At 43.5% G+C, this 15,820-nt stretch overlaps 28 non-coding genes across 28 annotated transcripts; all 28 read left to right on the top strand.

The window, feature by feature from the left end:
• Positions 1 to 940: 940 nt before the first annotated feature.
• trnar-ccg (transfer RNA arginine (anticodon CCG)) lies at positions 941 to 1,177 on the top strand. Its single transcript has 2 exons — positions 941 to 977; positions 1,142 to 1,177. It is a non-coding gene; the product is annotated as a tRNA-Arg (tRNA).
• An 824-nt stretch (positions 1,178 to 2,001) lies between these two features.
• On the top strand, positions 2,002 to 2,074 carry trnar-ccg (transfer RNA arginine (anticodon CCG)). The gene has a single exon. It is a non-coding gene; the product is annotated as a tRNA-Arg (tRNA).
• A 170-nt stretch (positions 2,075 to 2,244) lies between these two features.
• On the top strand, positions 2,245 to 2,317 carry trnar-ucg (transfer RNA arginine (anticodon UCG)). Its single transcript has one exon. It is a non-coding gene; the product is annotated as a tRNA-Arg (tRNA).
• A 715-nt stretch (positions 2,318 to 3,032) lies between these two features.
• On the top strand, positions 3,033 to 3,105 carry trnar-ucg (transfer RNA arginine (anticodon UCG)). The gene has a single exon. It is a non-coding gene; the product is annotated as a tRNA-Arg (tRNA).
• Positions 3,106 to 3,926: 821 nt separating this feature from the next.
• Positions 3,927 to 3,999, top strand: trnar-ccg (transfer RNA arginine (anticodon CCG)). Its single transcript has one exon. It is a non-coding gene; the product is annotated as a tRNA-Arg (tRNA).
• A 170-nt stretch (positions 4,000 to 4,169) lies between these two features.
• trnar-ucg (transfer RNA arginine (anticodon UCG)) lies at positions 4,170 to 4,242 on the top strand. Its single transcript has one exon. It is a non-coding gene; the product is annotated as a tRNA-Arg (tRNA).
• Positions 4,243 to 4,557: 315 nt separating this feature from the next.
• Positions 4,558 to 4,630, top strand: trnar-ucg (transfer RNA arginine (anticodon UCG)). Its single transcript has one exon. It is a non-coding gene; the product is annotated as a tRNA-Arg (tRNA).
• Positions 4,631 to 4,790: 160 nt separating this feature from the next.
• Positions 4,791 to 4,863, top strand: trnar-ucg (transfer RNA arginine (anticodon UCG)). Its single transcript has one exon. It is a non-coding gene; the product is annotated as a tRNA-Arg (tRNA).
• A 664-nt stretch (positions 4,864 to 5,527) lies between these two features.
• Positions 5,528 to 5,601, top strand: trnar-ccg (transfer RNA arginine (anticodon CCG)). The gene has a single exon. It is a non-coding gene; the product is annotated as a tRNA-Arg (tRNA).
• A 170-nt stretch (positions 5,602 to 5,771) lies between these two features.
• Positions 5,772 to 5,844, top strand: trnar-ucg (transfer RNA arginine (anticodon UCG)). Its single transcript has one exon. It is a non-coding gene; the product is annotated as a tRNA-Arg (tRNA).
• Positions 5,845 to 6,559: 715 nt separating this feature from the next.
• Positions 6,560 to 6,632, top strand: trnar-ucg (transfer RNA arginine (anticodon UCG)). The gene has a single exon. It is a non-coding gene; the product is annotated as a tRNA-Arg (tRNA).
• Positions 6,633 to 7,453: 821 nt separating this feature from the next.
• trnar-ccg (transfer RNA arginine (anticodon CCG)) lies at positions 7,454 to 7,526 on the top strand. Its single transcript has one exon. It is a non-coding gene; the product is annotated as a tRNA-Arg (tRNA).
• A 170-nt stretch (positions 7,527 to 7,696) lies between these two features.
• On the top strand, positions 7,697 to 7,769 carry trnar-ucg (transfer RNA arginine (anticodon UCG)). Its single transcript has one exon. It is a non-coding gene; the product is annotated as a tRNA-Arg (tRNA).
• A 315-nt stretch (positions 7,770 to 8,084) lies between these two features.
• On the top strand, positions 8,085 to 8,157 carry trnar-ucg (transfer RNA arginine (anticodon UCG)). Its single transcript has one exon. It is a non-coding gene; the product is annotated as a tRNA-Arg (tRNA).
• A 160-nt stretch (positions 8,158 to 8,317) lies between these two features.
• On the top strand, positions 8,318 to 8,390 carry trnar-ucg (transfer RNA arginine (anticodon UCG)). Its single transcript has one exon. It is a non-coding gene; the product is annotated as a tRNA-Arg (tRNA).
• Positions 8,391 to 9,054: 664 nt separating this feature from the next.
• Positions 9,055 to 9,128, top strand: trnar-ccg (transfer RNA arginine (anticodon CCG)). The gene has a single exon. It is a non-coding gene; the product is annotated as a tRNA-Arg (tRNA).
• A 169-nt stretch (positions 9,129 to 9,297) lies between these two features.
• trnar-ucg (transfer RNA arginine (anticodon UCG)) lies at positions 9,298 to 9,370 on the top strand. The gene has a single exon. It is a non-coding gene; the product is annotated as a tRNA-Arg (tRNA).
• Positions 9,371 to 10,085: 715 nt separating this feature from the next.
• On the top strand, positions 10,086 to 10,158 carry trnar-ucg (transfer RNA arginine (anticodon UCG)). Its single transcript has one exon. It is a non-coding gene; the product is annotated as a tRNA-Arg (tRNA).
• A 333-nt stretch (positions 10,159 to 10,491) lies between these two features.
• On the top strand, positions 10,492 to 10,564 carry trnar-ccg (transfer RNA arginine (anticodon CCG)). Its single transcript has one exon. It is a non-coding gene; the product is annotated as a tRNA-Arg (tRNA).
• Positions 10,565 to 10,734: 170 nt separating this feature from the next.
• trnar-ucg (transfer RNA arginine (anticodon UCG)) lies at positions 10,735 to 10,807 on the top strand. Its single transcript has one exon. It is a non-coding gene; the product is annotated as a tRNA-Arg (tRNA).
• A 715-nt stretch (positions 10,808 to 11,522) lies between these two features.
• Positions 11,523 to 11,595, top strand: trnar-ucg (transfer RNA arginine (anticodon UCG)). The gene has a single exon. It is a non-coding gene; the product is annotated as a tRNA-Arg (tRNA).
• Positions 11,596 to 12,416: 821 nt separating this feature from the next.
• trnar-ccg (transfer RNA arginine (anticodon CCG)) lies at positions 12,417 to 12,489 on the top strand. The gene has a single exon. It is a non-coding gene; the product is annotated as a tRNA-Arg (tRNA).
• A 170-nt stretch (positions 12,490 to 12,659) lies between these two features.
• On the top strand, positions 12,660 to 12,732 carry trnar-ucg (transfer RNA arginine (anticodon UCG)). The gene has a single exon. It is a non-coding gene; the product is annotated as a tRNA-Arg (tRNA).
• Positions 12,733 to 13,047: 315 nt separating this feature from the next.
• Positions 13,048 to 13,120, top strand: trnar-ucg (transfer RNA arginine (anticodon UCG)). The gene has a single exon. It is a non-coding gene; the product is annotated as a tRNA-Arg (tRNA).
• Positions 13,121 to 13,280: 160 nt separating this feature from the next.
• On the top strand, positions 13,281 to 13,353 carry trnar-ucg (transfer RNA arginine (anticodon UCG)). Its single transcript has one exon. It is a non-coding gene; the product is annotated as a tRNA-Arg (tRNA).
• An 824-nt stretch (positions 13,354 to 14,177) lies between these two features.
• trnar-ccg (transfer RNA arginine (anticodon CCG)) lies at positions 14,178 to 14,250 on the top strand. The gene has a single exon. It is a non-coding gene; the product is annotated as a tRNA-Arg (tRNA).
• A 170-nt stretch (positions 14,251 to 14,420) lies between these two features.
• trnar-ucg (transfer RNA arginine (anticodon UCG)) lies at positions 14,421 to 14,493 on the top strand. Its single transcript has one exon. It is a non-coding gene; the product is annotated as a tRNA-Arg (tRNA).
• A 484-nt stretch (positions 14,494 to 14,977) lies between these two features.
• Positions 14,978 to 15,274, top strand: trnar-ucg (transfer RNA arginine (anticodon UCG)). The gene is made up of 2 exons: positions 14,978 to 15,014; positions 15,239 to 15,274. It is a non-coding gene; the product is annotated as a tRNA-Arg (tRNA).
• The last annotated feature ends 546 nt before the right edge of the window (positions 15,275 to 15,820 follow it).

Raw genomic sequence — 15,820 nt, 5'->3', positions numbered from 1 at the left:
GCGCAACAGGTACCAGGATTATAAGTTCAAAGAGACAGAATAGCTGTGATAAAGGAACATGAGAGTTAGCATAGAACTGCCAATGGAACATGAGAACTGGCAATTTCATGAAAACTCTTTCAGTTTAGTTTGTTTCTGACTGTCTGTCAATGCCTCTGGGTTCACCGGTGAACAAGGCCCAGTGGCCTAATGCATCGGTCTTCGGAGCTGAGGATTGTGGGTTCATCTTTCAAGGGTGGCATTTATGTTGGCGGTGCAAGTAAGAAATTCTAGGACGATAACTTTACTGTAGACACAAGAATTAGCATAGAACTGGCAATACCATGATTTCACTTTTAGATTGTTTCTGACTGTCTGTCAATATCTCTGGGTTCACCAGTGAGCAAGGCCCAGTGACCTAATGGATAAGGCATCAGCCTCCGGAGCTGGGAATTGTGGGTGCAAAGTCCCACCTGGGTCGTCTTTGAGGGCTTTCATTTAAGGGTGCTATGCAAGAAATTTCAGCATGATAACTTCAATATGACACTATAGCCAGCTCTGTGTGGACTTGTGGGAAAAGGTCCAGTGGCCAAAAGGATAAGGCATCGAGCTGAAGATTGTGGGTTCAAGTCATGAGGATTAGCATAGAACTGTCAATTTTCTGAAAGCTCACTCAGATCAGCTTTGCATAAGACTGTCTGTAAATGCCTCTGGGTACACCGGTGAACAAGGCCCAGTGGCCTAATGGATAAGGCATCAGCCTTCGGAGCTGAGGATTGTGGATTCATCTTTCAAGGGTGTTGTTTATGTTTGCAGTGCATGAATGAAATTTCAGTATGATAACTTCAATATGACACTATAGCCACATGATTCAGCGTAGAACTGTCAATTTCATGAAAACTCTTTCAGTTTAGTTTGTTTCTGACTGTCTCTCAGTGCCTCTGGGTTCACCAGTGAGCAAGGCCCAGTGGCCTAATGGATAAGGCATCAGCCTCCGGAGCTGGGAATTGTGGGTGCAAAGTCCCACCTGGGTCGTCTTTGAGGGCTTTCATTTAAGGGTGCTATGCAAGAAATTTCAGCATGATAACTTCAATATGACACTATAGCCAGCTCTGTGTTGACTTGTGGGAAAAGGTCCAGTGGCCAAAAGGATAAGGCATTGAGCTGAAGTTTGTGGGTTCGAGTCCCACCTGGGTCAGTTTTCAGGAGTTACATTAAGCTGGCAGTGCAAGAAAGAAATTCAAGGTTGATAACTTCACTCTAGACACAAGAATTAGCATAGAACTGGCTTTTTTTTAAAAATCACTTTCAATTTAGCTTGCACCAGAATGTTAATGAATACCTCAGGCTTAATCACAGAAAATGCCCAGTTGTCTAATAAATAAGGCATCATCCTTCGGAGCTGGGTTTGTGAATTAAATTGCCACCTGAGTTGTCTTAAATAGGTTAGATTTAAGTTGGCTGCGCAACAGGTACCAGGATTATAAGTTCAAAGAGACAGAATAGCTGTGATAAAGGAACATGAGAGTTAGCATAGAACTGCCAATGGAACATGAGAACTGGCAATTTCATGAAAACTCTTTCAGTTTAGTTTGTTTCTGACTGTCTGTCAATGCCTCTGGGTTCACCGGTGAACAAGGCCCAGTGGCCTAATGCATCGGTCTTCGGAGCTGAGGATTGTGGGTTCATCTTTCAAGGGTGGCATTTATGTTGGCGGTGCAAGTAAGAAATTCTAGGACGATAACGTCAATATGACAGTATAGCCACAAGAATAAGCATAAAATTGGCAAATTTCTGAAAGCTCACTCAGTTCAGCTTGGATAAGACTGTCTGTAAATGCCTCTGTGTGGACTTGTGGGAAAAGGTCCAGTGGCCAAACGGATGGGGCATCAACCTTCAGAGCTGAAGATTGTGGGTTTAAGTCATGAGAATTAGCATAGAACAGGCAATTTTCTGAAAGCTCACTCAGTTCAGCTTTGGATAAGACTGTATGTAAATGCGTCTGGGTTCACTAAGAGATGAGGCCCAGTGGCCTAATGGATAAGGCATCAGCCTCCGGAGCTGGGAATTGTGGGTTCAAGTCCCACCTGGGCCCTCTTTGAGGGCTTTCATTTAAGTGGGCCATGCAAAAAATTTCAGGAAGATAACTTCAATATGACACTATTTCCACAAGAATAAGCATAGAACTGGCAATTTCGCGATATTGCTTTCAGTTTAGTTTGTTTCTGACTGTCTGTAAATGCCTCTGGGTTCACTAGAGAGCAAGGCCCAGTGGCCTAATGGATAAGGCATCAGCCTTCGGAGCTGAGAATTGTGGGTTCGAGTCCCACCTGGGTCATCTTTCAAGAGTTACATTTAAGCTGGCAGTGCAAGAAAGACATTCAAGGACGATAACTTTACTGTAGACACAAGAATTAGCATAGAACTGGCAATACCATGATTTCACTTTTAGATTGTTTCTGACTGTCTGTCAATATCTCTGGGTTCACCAGTGAGCAAGGCCCAGTGGCCTAATGGATAAGGCATCAGCCTCCGGAGCTGGGAATTGTGGGTGCAAAGTCCCACCTGGGTCGTCTTTGAGGGCTTTCTTTTAAGGGGGCTATGCAAGAAATTTCAGCATGATAACTTCAATATGACACTATAGCCAGCTCTGTGTGGACTTGTGGGAAAAGGTCCAGTGGCCAAAAGGATAAGGCATCGAGCTGAAGATTGTGGGTTCAAGTCATGAGGATTAGCATAGAACTGTCAATTTTCTGAAAGCTCACTCAGATCAGCTTTGCATAAGACTGTCTGTAAATGCCTCTGGGTACACCGGTGAACAAGGCCCAGTGGCCTAATGGATAAGGCATCAGCCTTCGGAGCTGAGGATTGTGGATTCATCTTTCAAGGGTGTTGTTTATGTTGGCAGTGCATGAATGAAATTTCAGTATGATAACTTCAATATGACACTATAGCCACATGATTCAGCGTAGAGCTGTCAATTTCATGAAAACTCTTTCAGTTTAGTTTGTTTCTGACTGTCTCTCAGTGCCTCTGGGTTCACCAGTGAACAAGGCCCAGTGGCCTAATGGATAAGGCATCAGCCTTCGGAGCTGAGGATTGTGGGTTCGAGTCCCACCTGGGTCAGTTTTCAGGAGTTACATTAAGCTGGCAGTGCAAGAAAGAAATTCAAGGTTGATAACTTCACTCTAGACACAAGAATTAGCATAGAACTGGCTTTTTTTAAATCACTTTCAATTTAGCTTGCACCAGAATGTTAATAAATACCTCAGGCTTAATCACAGAAAATGCCCAGTTGTCTAATAAATAAGGCATCATCCTTCGGAGCTGGGGTTGTGAATTAAATTACCACCTGAGTTGTCTTAAATAGGTTAGATTTAAGTTGGCTGCGCAACAGGTACCAGGATTATAAGTTCAAAGAGACAGAATAGCTGTGATAAAGGAACATGAGAGTTAGCATAGAACTGCCAATGGAACATGAGAACTGGCAATTTCATGAAAACTCTTTCAGTTTAGTTTGTTTCTGACTGTCTGTCAATGCCTCTGGGTTCACCGGTGAACAAGGCCCAGTGGCCTAATGCATCGGTCTTCGGAGCTGAGGATTGTGGGTTAATCATTCAAGGGTGGCATTTATGTTGGCGGTGCAAGTAAGAAATTCTAGGACGATAACGTCAATATGACACTATAGCCACAAGAATAAGCATAAAATTGGCAAATTTCTGAAAGCTCACTCAGTTCAGCTTGGATAAGACTGTCTGTAAATGCCTCTGTGTGGACTTGTGGGAAAAGGTCCAGTGGCCAAACGGATGGGGCATCAACCTTCAGAGCTGAAGATTGTGGGTTTAAGTCATGAGAATTAGCATAGAACAGGCAATTTTCTGAAAGCTCACTCAGTTCAGCTTTGGATAAGACTGTATGTAAATGCTTCTGGGTTCACTAACAGATGAGGCCCAGTGGCCTAATGGATAAGGCATCAGCCTCCGGAGCTGGGAATTGTGGGTTCAAGTCCCACCTGGGCCCTCTTTGAGGGCTTTCATTTAAGTGGGCTATGCAAAAAATTTCAGGATAATAACTTCAATATGACACTATTTCCACAAGAATAAGCATAGAACTGGCAATTTCGCGATATTGCTTTCAGTTTAGTTTGTTTCTGACTGTCTGTAAATGCCTCTGGGTTCACTAGAGAGCAAGGCCCAGTGGCCTAATGGATAAGGCATCAGCCTTCGGAGCTGAGGATTGTGGGTTCGAGTCCCACCTGGGTCGTCTTTGAGGGCTTTCATTTAAGGGGGCTATGCAAGAAATTTCAGCATGATAACTTCAATATGACACTATGGACTTGTGGGAAAAGGTCCAGTGGCCAAAAGGATAAGGCATCAGCCTTCGGAGCTGAGGATTGTGGATTCATCTTTCAAGGGTGTTGTTTATGTTGGCAGTGCATCAATGAAATTTCATTATGATAACTTCAATATGACACTATAGCCACATGATTCAGCGTAGAACTGTCAATTTCATGAAAACTCTTTCAGTTTAGTTTGTTTCTGACTGTCTCTCAGTGCCTCTGGGTTCACCAGTAAACAAGGCCCAGTGGCCTAATGGATAAGGCATCAGCCTTCGGAGCTGAGGATTGTGGGTTCGAGTCCCACCTGGGTCAGTTTTCAGGAGTTACATTAGGCTGGCAGTGCAAGAAAGAAATTCAAGGTTGATAACTTCACTCTAGAGACAAGAATTAGCATAGAACTGGCAATTTCCTGATATTGCTTTTAGTTTGTTTCTGACTGTCTGTCAATGCCTCTGGGGTCACTAGCGAACGAGGCCCAGCGGCCTAATGGATAAGGCATCAGCCTTCGGAGCTGAGTATTGTGGGTTCGAGTCCCACCTGGGTCATCTTTCAATAGTTGCATTTAAGCTGGCAGTGCAAGAAAAAAATCCAAGGACGATAACTTTACTATAGACCCAAGAATTAGCATAGAACTGGCTTTTTTTAAAATAACTTTCAATATAGCTTTCACCAGAATATTAATGAATACCTCAGGCTTAATCAGAGAAAATGCCCAGTTGTCTAATAAATAAGGCATCAACCTTCTGAGCTGGGGGTTGTGAATTAAATTACCACCTGAGTTGTCTTTCATAGGTTAGATTTAAGTTGGCTGCGCAACTGGTACCAGGATGATAAGTTCAAAGAGACAGAATAGCTGTGATAAAGGAACATGAGAGTTAGCATAGAACTGCCAACGGAACATGAGAACTGGCAATTTCATGAAAACTCTTTCAGTTTAGTTTGTTTCTGACTGTCTGTCAATGCCTCTGGGTACACCGGTGAACAAGGCCCAGTGGCCTAATGCATCGGTCTTCGGAGCTGAGGATTGTGGGTTCATCTTTCAAGGGTGGCATTTATGTTGGCGGTGCAAGTAAGAAATTCTAGGACGATAACGTCAATATGACAATATAGCCACAAGAATAAGCATAAAATTGGCAAATTTCTGAAAGCTCACTCAGTTCAGCTTGGATAAAACTGTATGTAAATGCGTCTGGGTTCACTAACAGATGAGGCCCAGTGGCCTAATGGATAAGGCATCAGCCTCCGGAGCTGGGAATTGTGGGTTCAAGTCCCACCTGGGACCTCTTTTGAGGGCTTTCATTTAAGTGGGCTATGCAAAAAATTTCAGGATGATAACTTCAATATGACACTATTTCCACAAGAATAAGCATAGAACTGGCAATTTTGCGATATTGCTTTCAGTTTAGTTTGTTTCTGACTGTCTGTAAATGCCTCTGGGTTCACTAGAGAGCAAGGCCCAGTGGCCTAATGGATAAGGCATCAGCCTTCGGCGCTGAGGATTGTGGGATCGAGTCCCACCTGGGTCATCTTTCAAGAGGTACATTTAAGCTGGCAGTGCAAGAAAGACATTCAAGGACGATAACTTTACTGTAGACACTAGAATTAGCATAGAACTGGCAATACCATGATTTCACTTTTAGATTGTTTCTGACTGTCTGTCAATATCTCTGGGTTCACCAGTGAGCAAGGCCCAGTGGCCTAATGGATAAGGCATCAGCCTCCGGAGCTGGGAATTGTGGGTGCAAAGTCCCACCTGGGTCGTCTTTGAGGGCTTTCTTTTAAGGGGGCTATGCAAGAAATTTCAGCATGATAACTTCAATATGACACTATAGCCAGCTCTGTGTGGACTTGTGGGAAAAGGTCCAGTGGCCAAAAGGATAAGGCATCGAGCTGAAGATTGTGGGTTCAAGTCATGAGGATTAGCATAGAACTGTCAATTTTCTGAAAGCTCACTCAGATCAGCTTTGCATAAGACTGTCTGTAAATGCCTCTGGGTACACCGGTGAACAAGGCCCAGTGGCCTAATGGATAAGGCATCAGCCTTCGGAGCTGAGGATTGTGGATTCATCTTTCAAGGGTGTTGTTTATGTTGGCAGTGCATGAATGAAATTTCAGTATGATAACTTCAATATGACACTATAGCCACATGATTCAGCGTAGAACTGTCAATTTCATGAAAACTCTTTCAGTTTAGTTTGTTTCTGACTGTCTCTCAGTGCCTCTGGGTTCACCAGTGAACAAGGCCCAGTGGCCTAATGGATAAGGCATCAGCCTTCGGAGCTGAGGATTGTGGGTTCGAGTCCCACCTGGGTCAGTTTTCAGGAGTTACATTAAGCTGGCAGTGCAAGAAAGAAATTCAAGGTTGATAACTTCACTCTAGACACAAGAATTAGCATAGAACTGGCTTTTTTTAAATCACTTTCAATTTAGCTTGCACCAGAATGTTAATGAATACCTCAGGCTTAATCACAGAAAATGCCCAGTTGTCTAATAAATAAGGCATCATCCTTCGGAGCTGGGGTTGTGAATTAAATTACCACCTGAGTTGTCTTAAATAGGTTAGATTTAAGTTGGCTGCGCAACAGGTACCAGGATTATAAGTTCAAAGAGACAGAATAGCTGTGATAAAGGAACATGAGAGTTAGCATAGAACTGCCAATGGAACATGAGAACTGGCAATTTCATGAAAACTCTTTCAGTTTAGTTTGTTTCTGACTGTCTGTCAATGCCTCTGGGTTCACCGGTGAACAAGGCCCAGTGGCCTAATGCATCGGTCTTCGGAGCTGAGGATTGTGGGTTAATCATTCAAGGGTGGCATTTATGTTGGCGGTGCAAGTAAGAAATTCTAGGACGATAACGTCAATATGACACTATAGCCACAAGAATAAGCATAAAATTGGCAAATTTCTGAAAGCTCACTCAGTTCAGCTTGGATAAGACTGTCTGTAAATGCCTCTGTGTGGACTTGTGGGAAAAGGTCCAGTGGCCAAACGGATGGGGCATCAACCTTCAGAGCTGAAGATTGTGGGTTTAAGTCATGAGAATTAGCATAGAACAGGCAATTTTCTGAAAGCTCACTCAGTTCAGCTTTGGATAAGACTGTATGTAAATGCTTCTGGGTTCACTAACAGATGAGGCCCAGTGGCCTAATGGATAAGGCATCAGCCTCCGGAGCTGGGAATTGTGGGTTCAAGTCCCACCTGGGCCCTCTTTGAGGGCTTTCATTTAAGTGGGCTATGCAAAAAATTTCAGGATAATAACTTCAATATGACACTATTTCCACAAGAATAAGCATAGAACTGGCAATTTCGCGATATTGCTTTCAGTTTAGTTTGTTTCTGACTGTCTGTAAATGCCTCTGGGTTCACTAGAGAGCAAGGCCCATTGGCCTAATGGATAAGGCATCAGCCTTCGGAGCTGAGGATTGTGGGTTCGAGTCCCACCTGGGTCGTCTTTGAGGGCTTTCATTTAAGGGGGCTATGCAAGAAATTTCAGCATGATAACTTCAATATGACACTATGGACTTGTGGGAAAAGGTCCAGTGGCCAAAAGGATAAGGCATCAGCCTTCGGAGCTGAGGATTGTGGATTCATCTTTCAAGGGTGTTGTTTATGTTGGCAGTGCATCAATGAAATTTCATTATGATAACTTCAATATGACACTATAGCCACATGATTCAGCGTAGAACTGTCAATTTCATGAAAACTCTTTCAGTTTAGTTTGTTTCTGACTGTCTCTCAGTGCCTCTGGGTTCACCAGTAAACAAGGCCCAGTGGCCTAATGGATAAGGCATCAGCCTTCGGAGCTGAGGATTGTGGGTTCGAGTCCCACCTGGGTCAGTTTTCAGGAGTTACATTAGGCTGGCAGTGCAAGAAAGAAATTCAAGGTTGATAACTTCACTCTAGAGACAAGAATTAGCATAGAACTGGCAATTTCCTGATATTGCTTTTAGTTTGTTTCTGACTGTCTGTCAATGCCTCTGGGGTCACTAGCGAACAAGGCCCAGCGGCCTAATGGATAAGGCATCAGCCTTCGGAGCTGAGTATTGTGGGTTCGAGTCCCACCTGGGTCATCTTTCAATAGTTGCATTTAAGCTGGCAGTGCAAGAAAAAAATCCAAGGACGATAACTTTACTATAGACCCAAGAATTAGCATAGAACTGGCTTTTTTTTAAATAACTTTCAATATAGCTTTCACCAGAATATTAATGAATACCTCAGGCTTAATCAGAGAAAATGCCCAGTTTTCTAATAAATAAGGCATCAACCTTCTGAGCTGGGGGTTGTGAATTAAATTACCACCTGAGTTGTCTTTCATAGGTTAGATTTAAGTTGGCTGCGCAACTGGTACCAGGATGATAAGTTCAAAGAGACAGAATAGCTGTGATAAAGGAACATGAGAGTTAGCATAGAACTGCCAACGGAACATGAGAACTGGCAATTTCATGAAAACTCTTTCAGTTTAGTTTGTTTCTGACTGTCTGTCAATGCCTCTGGGTACACCGGTGAACAAGGCCCAGTGGCCTAATGCATCGGTCTTCGGAGCTGAGGATTGTGGGTTCATCTTTCAAGGGTGGCATTTATGTTGGCGGTGCAAGTAAGAAATTCTAGGACGATAACGTCAATATGACAATATAGCCACAAGAATAAGCATAAAATTGGCAAATTTCTGAAAGCTCACTCAGTTCAGCTTGGATAAGACTGTATGTAAATGCGTCTGGGTTCACTAACAGATGAGGCCCAGTGGCCTAATGGATAAGGCATCAGCCTCCGGAGCTGGGAATTGTGGGTTCAAGTCCCACCTGGGACCTCTTTGAGGGCTTTCATTTAAGTGGGCTATGCAAAAAATTTCAGGATGATAACTTCAATATGACACTATTTCCACAAGAATAAGCATAGAACTGGCAATTTTGCGATATTGCTTTCAGTTTAGTTTGTTTCTGACTGTCTGTAAATGCCTCTGGGTTCACTAGAGAGCAAGGCCCAGTGGCCTAATGGATAAGGCATCAGCCTTCGGCGCTGAGGATTGTGGGATCGAGTCCCACCTGGGTCATCTTTCAAGAGGTACATTTAAGCTGGCAGTGCAAGAAAGACATTCAAGGACGATAACTTTACTGTAGACACTAGAATTAGCATAGAACTGGCAATACCATGATTTCACTTTTAGATTGTTTCTGACTGTCTGTCAATATCTCTGGGTTCACCAGTGAGCAAGGCCCAGTGGCCTAATGGATAAGGCATCAGCCTCCGGAGCTGGGAATTGTGGGTGCAAAGTCCCACCTGGGTCGTCTTTGAGGGCTTTCATTTAAGGGTGTTATGCAAGAAATTTCAGCATGATAACTTCAATATGACACTATAGCCAGCTCTGTGTGGACTTGTGGGAAAAGGTCCAGTGGCCAAAAGGATAAGGCATCGAGCTGAAGATTGTGGGTTCAAGTCATGAGGATTAGCATAGAACTGTCAATTTTCTGAAAGCTCACTCAGATCAGCTTTGCATAAGACTGTCTGTAAATGCCTCTGGGTACACCGGTGAACAAGGCCCAGTGGCCTAATGGATAAGGCATCAGCCTTCGGAGCTGAGGATTGTGGATTCATCTTTCAAGGGTGTTGTTTATGTTGGCAGTGCATGAATGAAATTTCAGTATGATAACTTCAATATGACACTATAGCCACATGATTCAGCGTAGAACTGTCAATTTCATGAAAACTCTTTCAGTTTAGTTTGTTTCTGACTGTCTCTCAGTGCCTCTGGGTTCACCAGTGAACAAGGCCCAGTGGCCTAATGGATAAGGCATCAGCCTTCGGAGCTGAGGATTGTGGGTTTGAGTCCCACCTGGGTCAGTTTTCAGGAGTTACATTAAGCTGGCGGTGCAAGTAAGAAATTCTAGGACGATAACGTCAATATGACAATATAGCCACAAGAATAAGCATAAAATTGGCAAATTTCTGAAAGCTCACTCAGTTCAGCTTGAATAAGACTGTCTGTAAATGCCTCTGTGTGGACTTGTGGGAAAAGGTCCAGTGGCCAAACGGATGGGGCATCAACCTTCAGAGCTGAAGATTGTGGGTTTAAGTCATGAGAATTAGCATAGAACAGGCAATTTTCTGAAAGCTCACTCAGTTCAGCTTTGGATAAGACTGTATGTAAATGCGTCTGGGTTCACTAAGAGATGAGGCCCAGTGGCCTAATGGATAAGGCATCAGCCTCCGGAGCTGGGAATTGTGGGTTCAAGTCCCACCTGGGCCCTCTTTGAGGGCTTTCATTTAAGTGGGCTATGCAAAAAATTTCAGGATGATAACTTCAATATGACACTATTTCCACAAGAATAAGCATAGAACTGGCAATTTCGTGATATTGCTTTCAGTTTAGTTTGTTTCTGACTGTCTGTAAATGCCTCTGGGTTCATTAGAGAGCAAGGCCCAGTGGCCTAATGGATAAGGCATCAGCCTTCGGAGCTGAGGATTGTGGGTTTGAGTCCCACCTGGGTCATCTTTCAAGAGTTACATTTAAGCTGGCAGTGCAAGAAAGACATTCAAGGACGATAACTTTACTGTAGACACTAGAATTAGCATAGAACTGGCAATACCATGATTTCACTTTTAGATTGTTTCTGACTGTCTGTCAATATCTCTGGGTTCACCAGTGAGCAAGGCCCAGTGGCCTAATGGATAAGGCATCAGCCTCCGGAGCTGGGAATTGTGGGTGCAAAGTCCCACCTGGGTCGTCTTTGAGGGCTTTCTTTTAAGGGGGCTATGCAAGAAATTTCAGCATGATAACTTCAATATGACACTATAGCCAGCTCTGTGTGGACTTGTGGGAAAAGGTCCAGTGGCCAAAAGGATAAGGCATCGAGCTGAAGATTGTGGGTTCAAGTCATGAGGATTAGCATAGAACTGTCAATTTTCTGAAAGCTCACTCAGATCAGCTTTGCATAAGACTGTCTGTAAATGCCTCTGGGTACACCGGTGAACAAGGCCCAGTGGCCTAATGGATAAGGCATCAGCCTTCGGAGCTGAGGATTGTGGATTCATCTTTCAAGGGTGTTGTTTATGTTGGCAGTGCATGAATGAAATTTCAGTATGATAACTTCAATATGACACTATAGCCACATGATTCAGCGTAGAACTGTCAATTTCATGAAAACTCTTTCAGTTTAGTTTGTTTCTGACTGTCTCTCAGTGCCTCTGGGTTCACCAGTGAACAAGGCCCAGTGGCCTAATGGATAAGGCATCAGCCTTCGGAGCTGAGGATTGTGGGTTCGAGTCCCACCTGGGTCAGTTTTCAGGAGTTACATTAAGCTGGCAGTGCAAGAAAGAAATTCAAGGTTGATAACTTCACTCTAGACACAAGAATTAGCATAGAACTGGCTTTTTTTAAATCACTTTCAATTTAGCTTGCACCAGAATGTTAATGAATACCTCAGGCTTAATCACAGAAAATGCCCAGTTGTCTAATAAATAAGGCATCATCCTTCGGAGCTGGGGTTGTGAATTAAATTACCACCTGAGTTGTCTTAAATAGGTTAGATTTAAGTTGGCTGCGCAACAGGTACCAGGATTATAAGTTCAAAGAGACAGAATAGCTGTGATAAAGGAACATGAGAGTTAGCATAGAACTGCCAATGGAACATGAGAACTGGCAATTTCATGAAAACTCTTTCAGTTTAGTTTGTTTCTGACTGTCTGTCAATGCCTCTGGGTTCACCGGTGAACAAGGCCCAGTGGCCTAATGCATCGGTCTTCGGAGCTGAGGATTGTGGGTTAATCATTCAAGGGTGGCATTTATGTTGGCGGTGCAAGTAAGAAATTCTAGGACGATAACGTCAATATGACACTATAGCCACAAGAATAAGCATAAAATTGGCAAATTTCTGAAAGCTCACTCAGTTCAGCTTGGATAAGACTGTCTGTAAATGCCTCTGTGTGGACTTGTGGGAAAAGGTCCAGTGGCCAAACGGATGGGGCATCAACCTTCAGAGCTGAAGATTGTGGGTTTAAGTCATGAGAATTAGCATAGAACAGGCAATTTTCTGAAAGCTCACTCAGTTCAGCTTTGGATAAGACTGTATGTAAATGCTTCTGGGTTCACTAACAGATGAGGCCCAGTGGCCTAATGGATAAGGCATCAGCCTCCGGAGCTGGGAATTGTGGGTTCAAGTCCCACCTGGGCCCTCTTTGAGGGCTTTCATTTAAGTGGGCTATGCAAAAAATTTCAGGATAATAACTTCAATATGACACTATTTCCACAAGAATAAGCATAGAACTGGCAATTTCGCGATATTGCTTTCAGTTTAGTTTGTTTCTGACTGTCTGTAAATGCCTCTGGGTTCACTAGAGAGCAAGGCCCAGTGGCCTAATGGATAAGGCATCAGCCTTCGGAGCTGAGGATTGTGGGTTCGAGTCCCACCTGGGTCGTCTTTGAGGGCTTTCATTTAAGGGGGCTATGCAAGAAATTTCAGCATGATAACTTCAATATGACACTATGGACTTGTGGGAAAAGGTCCAGTGGCCAAAAGGATAAGGCATCAGCCTTCGGAGCTGAGGATTGTGGATTCATCTTTCAAGGGTGTTGTTTATGTTGGCAGTGCATCAATGAAATTTCATTATGATAACTTCAATATGACACTATAGCCACATGATTCAGCGTAGAACTGTCAATTTCATGAAAACTCTTTCAGTTTAGTTTGTTTCTGACTGTCTCTCAGTGCCTCTGGGTTCACCAGTAAACAAGGCCCAGTGGCCTAATGGATAAGGCATCAGCCTTCGGAGCTGAGGATTGTGGGTTCGAGTCCCACCTGGGTCAGTTTTCAGGAGTTACATTAGGCTGGCAGTGCAAGAAAGAAATTCAAGGTTGATAACTTCACTCTAGAGACAAGAATTAGCATAGAACTGGCAATTTCCTGATATTGCTTTTAGTTTGTTTCTGACTGTCTGTCAATGCCTCTGGGGTCACTAGCGAACAAGGCCCAGCGGCCTAATGGATAAGGCATCAGCCTTCGGAGCTGAGTATTGTGGGTTCGAGTCCCACCTGGGTCATCTTTCAATAGTTGCATTTAAGCTGGCAGTGCAAGAAAAAAATCCAAGGACGATAACTTTACTATAGACCCAAGAATTAGCATAGAACTGGCTTTTTTTTAAATAACTTTCAATATAGCTTTCACCAGAATATTAATGAATACCTCAGGCTTAATCAGAGAAAATGCCCAGTTGTCTAATAAATAAGGCATCAACCTTCTGAGCTGGGGGTTGTGAATTAAATTACCACCTGAGTTGTCTTTCATAGGTTAGATTTAAGTTGGCTGCGCAACTGGTACCAGGATGATAAGTTCAAAGAGACAGAATAGCTGTGATAAAGGAACATGAGAGTTAGCATAGAACTGCCAACGGAACATGAGAACTGGCAATTTCATGAAAACTCTTTCAGTTTAGTTTGTTTCTGACTGTCTGTCAATGCCTCTGGGTACACCGGTGAACAAGGCCCAGTGGCCTAATGCATCGGTCTTCGGAGCTGAGGATTGTGGGTTCATCTTTCAAGGGTGGCATTTATGTTGGCGGTGCAAGTAAGAAATTCTAGGACGATAACGTCAATATGACAATATAGCCACAAGAATAAGCATAAAATTGGCAAATTTCTGAAAGCTCACTCAGTTCAGCTTGAATAAGACTGTCTGTAAATGCCTCTGTGTGGACTTGTGGGAAAAGGTCCAGTGGCCAAACGGATGGGGCATCAACCTTCAGAGCTGAAGATTGTGGGTTTAAGTCATGAGAATTAGCATAGAACAGGCAATTTTCTGAAAGCTCACTCAGTTCAGCTTTGGATAAGACTGTATGTAAATGCGTCTGGGTTCACTAAGAGATGAGGCCCAGTGGCCTAATGGATAAGGCATCAGCCTCCGGAGCTGGGAATTGTGGGTTCAAGTCCCACCTGGGCCCTCTTTGAGGGCTTTCATTTAAGTGGGCTATGCAAAAAATTTCAGGATGATAACTTCAATATGACACTATTTCCACAAGAATAAGCATAGAACTGGCAATTTCGCGATATTGCTTTCAGTTTAGTTTGTTTCTGACTGTCTGTAAATGCCTCTGGGTTCATTAGAGAGCAAGGCCCAGTGGCCTAATGGATAAGGCATCAGCCTTCGGAGCTGAGGATTGTGGGTTCGAGTCCCACCTGGGTCATCTTTCAAGAGTTACATTTAAGCTGGCAGTGCAAGAAAGACATTCAAGGACGATAACTTTACTGTAGACACAAGAATTAGCATAGAACTGGCAATACCATGATTTCACTTTTAGATTGTTTCTGACTGTCTGTCAATATCTCTGGGTTCACCAGTGAGCAAGGCCCAGTGGCCTAATGGATAAGGCATCAGCCCCCGGAGCTGGGAATTGTGGGTGCAAAGTCCCACCTGGGTCGTCTTTGAGGGCTTTCATTTAAGGGTGCTATGCAAAAAATTTCAGCATGATAACTTCAATATGACACTATAGCCAGCTCTGTGTGGACTTCTGGGAAAAGGTCCAGTGGCCAAAAGGATAAGGCATCGAGCTGAAGATTGTGGGTTCAAGTCATGAGGATTAGCATAGAACTGTCAATTTTCTGAAAGCTCACTCAGATCAGCTTTGCATAAGACTGTCTGTAAATGCCTCTGGGTACACCGGTGAACAAGGCCCAGTGGCCTAATGGATAAGGCATCAGCCTTCGGAGCTGAGGATTGTGGATTCATCTTTCAAGGGTGTTGTTTATGTTGGCAGTGCATGAATGAAATTTCAGTATGATAACTTCAATATGACACTATAGCCACATGATTCAGCGTAGAACTGTCAATTTCATGAAAACTCTTTCAGCTTAGTTTGTTTCTGACTGTCTCTCAGTGCCTCTGGGTTCACCAGTGAACAAGGCCCAGTGGCCTAATGGATCAGCCTTCGGAGCTGAGGATTGTGGGTTCGAGTCCCACCTGGGTCAGTTTTCAGGAGTTACATTAAGCTGGCAGTGCAAGAAAGAAATTCAAGGTTGATCACTTCACTCTAGACACAAGAATTAGCATAGAACTGGCTTTTTTTAAATCACTTTCAATTTAGCTTGCACCAGAATGTTAATGAATACTTCAGGCTTAATCACAGAAAATGCCCAGTTGTCTAATAAATAAGGCATCATCCTTCGGAGCTGGGGTTGTGAATTAAATTACCACCTGAGTTGTCTTAAATAGGTTAGATTTAAGTTGGCTGCGCAACAGGTACCAGGATTATAAGTTCAAAGAGACAGAATAGCTGTGATAAAGGAACATGAGAGTTAGCATAGAACTGCCAATGGAACATGAGAACTGGCAATTTCATGAAAACTCTTTCAGTTTAGTTTGTTTCTGACTGTCTGTCAATGCCTCTGGGTTCACCGGTGAACAAGGCCCAGTGGCCTAATGCATCGGTCTTCGGAGCTGAGGATTGTGGGTTCATCATTCAAGGGTGGCATTTATGTTGGCGGTGCAAGTAAGAAATTCTAGGACGATAATGT

Source organism: Carassius carassius, chromosome 7 (assembly GCF_963082965.1).
Source record: "Carassius carassius chromosome 7, fCarCar2.1, whole genome shotgun sequence".
Lineage (NCBI taxonomy): Eukaryota > Metazoa > Chordata > Actinopteri > Cypriniformes > Cyprinidae > Carassius > Carassius carassius.
Note: the sequence above shows the minus strand (reverse complement) of the source record. Positions and strands in the feature narration are given on the sequence as shown.